The sequence below is a fragment of the Crocuta crocuta genome, unplaced genomic scaffold (genome assembly GCF_008692635.1).
Source record: "Crocuta crocuta isolate KB4526 unplaced genomic scaffold, BGI_CrCroc_1.0 scaffold128, whole genome shotgun sequence".
In the NCBI taxonomy this organism is placed as follows: domain Eukaryota; kingdom Metazoa; phylum Chordata; class Mammalia; order Carnivora; family Hyaenidae; genus Crocuta; species Crocuta crocuta.
The window spans coordinates 4,903,097-4,907,476 of NW_027532232.1; positions in this window are offsets into that span (position 1 = coordinate 4,903,097).

Sequence of the window (4,380 nt, forward strand, 5' to 3'; positions counted from 1 at the left end):
GGGCGGGTGGTTGAAAAACTGCTGACCGATCACAGTAGTTCAGTTAGGAACCCTAGAGGCCCTGGGGAAAGCAGCATTCCCCCCCAGCTGTGCCCACCGAGGGCTCTGTCCCGAGACCTGGTGTGTGGCACACTGCTCGCGTACTGGACAAGCCCAGATGGGACCCGTCCAGATGCCTGCCCTGTGCCCTCACTTGTATTGTGGTGACACTAGCAGTGTGCTGAAGAATGAAAAGGGACCTTGGTGATGTCATTACCAGCTCGGCTTTAACAATAGCAATAACAATTTATTTGTCCCACTTAGAAAAACCAGTATTATTCCCTATGAGCATCGGACTTCATTTTGAATGAATTTTGACCATTTTTTAAAATTAAATATTTTCCTAATGTTTCATTTATTTCTGAGAGAGAGAGAGAAAGAGAGACAGTGTGAGCAGGGGAGGGTCAGAGAGAGGGAGACGCAGAATCCGAAGACAGGCTCCAAGGCTCAGCTGTCAGCACAGAGCCCAACACGGGGCTCGAACTCACAAACCCTGAGATCATGACCTGAGCCGAAGTTGGACGCTTAACCGACTGAGCCACCCAGGCACCCCCATTTTTAGTAATCGAATCCACACTTAAAAGTTGAAGCGATGCCCCCTGGGAGGATTCAAGAGAACATACTGTGGTTATTAATTCCCGACACAAACCCTGTCTTCTGCGTGGAAAGAGTTTGTAGGTCCTGGGGTCCTGTTGTGGTGCAACTGTTGAGTAGCTAACTCAGTCACCCGCACAATTACGTGTTTATTCACACTGAGCCGAGTACCATAGTCATTAAGAACTGAAGAAAAGCCAGCGAACTTCACTCATCTGCTGTGCCAAGACTTGTAAAGAAGGTGATGAAATGCCTATTTGAAGTAGGCGGAGAATAAACTCAGAAGGGAAAGAGCAATATTTTCTCTAAACTTTATGGAAAGCAGGAATTTTCAGAAGTTAGTGAGAAAGAGGGCATGCGCGTGTGCGTGCGCGGGCACACGCACACTTAAGTTTGAATAACGTTGGCAAAAGGTGGCTCTGAAAAGGCAAGTATGTTCAAACCTCATTAGCGAGAGCAAAGTGACCTTAGAACTGGATAATACAAAATATTTTCCTGTGATCCCCATGTCAACACTGCCTCTTCAGGCTTCCAGAAGCCCTGCCTGGTTTTTAGTCACACTTAGGATGTCAGCGACTTTGAGACGTANAGCAGTCGGAGCTTTGTCACCTCACCCCCCAGTGTCCTCCCCTCCAGAAGCCCTGCCTGGTTTTTAGTCACACTTAGGATGTCAGCGACTTTGAGACGTACAGGTTACCCTTCCTTGGAGGTTGGCAGACCTAGATTCTAACGTGAAGGAAGTGGTCACCGCAGACATGCCAGTGGGTGAGGGGCGCCGATGCCCCTCTGTTCTCCTGCCCCTGGATGACACCGTAGTCCCGAGACTGGCTTGTTAAATTAGGAGTGGGGAGACAGCCGAGATAGAAGTGCAAATCTGGGTACCCTGCTGGCTTAGCTGAGTGAATCTGGAGGTTTCCTTCCTCAAATAAAGCCTGTAGTTGTTGAAGGGGCGTGGAGTGCATGGGAGCACCAGGAATACTTAGGAAATGTTGACACCTGAGTTGGGGTTCTCCAGAGAAAAAGAACTAAAAGGACATATAGAGATGTCTGGAAGATGTGTCCCAGGAATTAGCTCATGCAGCTGTGGAGGTCCAGAAGTCCCCTGACCTGCCACTTGCAAGCGGGAAGACCAGGAAGGCCAGTGGTGCAATTCATTCTGAGTCCAGAGGCCCAAGAACCAGGAGAAGTGACGTCCGAGGGCAGGAGGAGACAGATGTCCCCACTAGAGGAAGGAGCTAATCTTCACTTCCTCTGCCTCTCTGTTCTATTCAGGCCCTCAATGGATTGGACGGGGGCCTCTTCCGTATAATCAGTCTACTGATTCAAATGCTAATTTCTCCTGGAAACACCCTCCTGGGCACACCCAGAAATAATGTTTTACCAACTCTGGCCACCCTTCGGCCCCACCAAGTTGATGCATAACATGACCCACCACAACATATGAATGTTCTGGCATTTATGAATGAACGCCCTCTCCTTTGGCCTTTCCCACATCCTCTGGTTCCGCGTCTGTCACTTCAAACTTCCTGTCTAGAGCAGTGGCTGTGGAATTCCTAGTGAGGAGATGAAAAGCACTTCCCACCTGAGGGACGGAGGGGCCACAGGCCTGGGTCTTTCCCTTAAAAAAGCTGTTTATTAACGTGAACGATACTTGACATTTTATAAGCCACGTAATCCAGCTGCTCAGTCTGTCCCTCAGCAATTTAAACAACTGCTTTGTGGTTGCCCAGTGACTCAGAGAAACAGGTCTAATGACCGGACAGCCCTCCCAGTATGAGACCAACCCCCTGCCTAGCACAGCTTCGGCCCCATCAGGCCATCAGTCACTGGAGTACCCATCAGAGGGTCGGTGGCTAGTGCTACAGCAGCCCCCTGCTTATGTCCTTCTTGTTTTCTTTTTGGGAGGTGTCCCTGATCGCGACCCTCCCCCCCCACCTTGTAGCTACGACCGTTTTTTGTGATCTATGGTCGCCAGGCATGGTGGTTCTAGAACAATGCTAGTACAATGAAGCCTGTACATTTAAATTCTGTTTGAGTTGAGTAGCTTTGTGCATATCATGCAGCGAACTGAATCTCTGGGGCCCTGGGCAGCCACTCTGGCTGCCAGGGTAAAAGTGTGGCTTTGTGAAAATCCACCCTCTGAAGGAGAAGCATGAAGGAGATGTGCAGTGATGGTGACTCGTGTAAGCCCGTTATTATGACTAGTATTATGACTAGTTTAATGCTTAAAGGAAGTAGCTCTAACTGCTTAAACTGAAAAGATGGCTTAAACCTTTGGGACTAAGTCAGCCTCTCTCTCCCACCCTTAGGAAAGAGGCAAGGAGACTGATGATCAGAATATGTGCTTTGCAATGTGTCTCACTAGTAGAAATGAATTTACCTGGAACTGTTCAGACTCTGATAGTCTGGTTCCCCTAACAATAGTGGACATCATATTTACAATCAAGGGGCAGACTGTGGGCAGGGGACGGAGGCAAGGAGGTCACTGGCTTGCAGGAACATGACCTTAACAAGCCTGTAAGCTCCTTGAGGATGGAACTGTCACAAGATACTCATTATGTATCAGGAAAGGGTGTCTAACAGAGAAAGCACCTGATGATTGTTCATCTGAATATGATGCTCTAAGCACATGTCTCACCTGGGCTGATAATGTGCTTTATTTTACTAAGTGCAATGGGACCAAAGGCTACCAGTCTGGGGTGATTCTGTGTCAGGCCTGCCTCTACCCAGGGCAGTAAGTAGCTTTGGAGATCTCAGTCTTAAGAAGATAGGAACTACTTATTTAGGAAGACAAAGTAGATACAACTTTAAGGATAATTATAAGGCATCTTTGGGGGTAACTACCTTAGTTGGGTGCCTATTACGTGCTAAGCACTGTTCTTGTCTCATTTGCGTTTACAACTGAGGAGTAGAATTTGCTTCATTTCTATAGCAAGAGACTGGAAGCGCAGAAGCTCAATTGCTCACAGTCACAGCTAGTGAGTGGTGATTTGGGAACTTAAACTCAGGTATACCCAACTGCAAAGCCCACCGTCTGCCTAAGCAGTACCTGGCACCTAGCAGCTGCTCAGTAAATATTTGTGGACTGAATGAGTGAATTTTCCTCTCACCCTAATCTGCTCCATCAGCTTACCAGGGCCTCCCCCTGGTTCCTCTTCCTATTTGACTTGACATTTCAAAGCGATGTTGACCTAAATTTAAAGGTTTTGGAAGAGGCTGCTGTTGAAAACAGGTGCGCCTTAGCTGAGAGGAAGAGTTCGGCCCTCTTTTGACACATTAGCCCAGATCACTTCTCTGTCATCCAGACCAATGCAAAGGCCTGGAATTGGTCGCGGTAAATTTGGATTGGGAAGAGGGAGAGTGGGAGGTAAAGCCTGTAAAAGACCCAGGGAAGGGGAAAGGCCATAAGATACCGTCTGCAGGCACAATTACTCTTGCAAATTTTCCAAAAGGGTCGGACACCGTTTCCCTTTGGAACGCCCAATATGTGCCTGCAGAATCAACAGAAATCGGGACCTGGCATTGTTTGGGACGTTAGGGCAAGGCACCCCCCACGCAGGGCTCCGACCAGCCTATCCACCCAGGGCCACCTTGGGGGCGGCGGTGGGCGTGGTCCGGCCCCGAAGCGGCCCCCGCCCGTCCCCGCGGGCGGGCAGGAGCTCGGAGGCCATTGGCTGGCGAGCTGGCGGCGCAGGGGCGGGGAGCGCCGCCGAAGGGGACTGTTTGCTCCTACGGGCTGTAGATGGA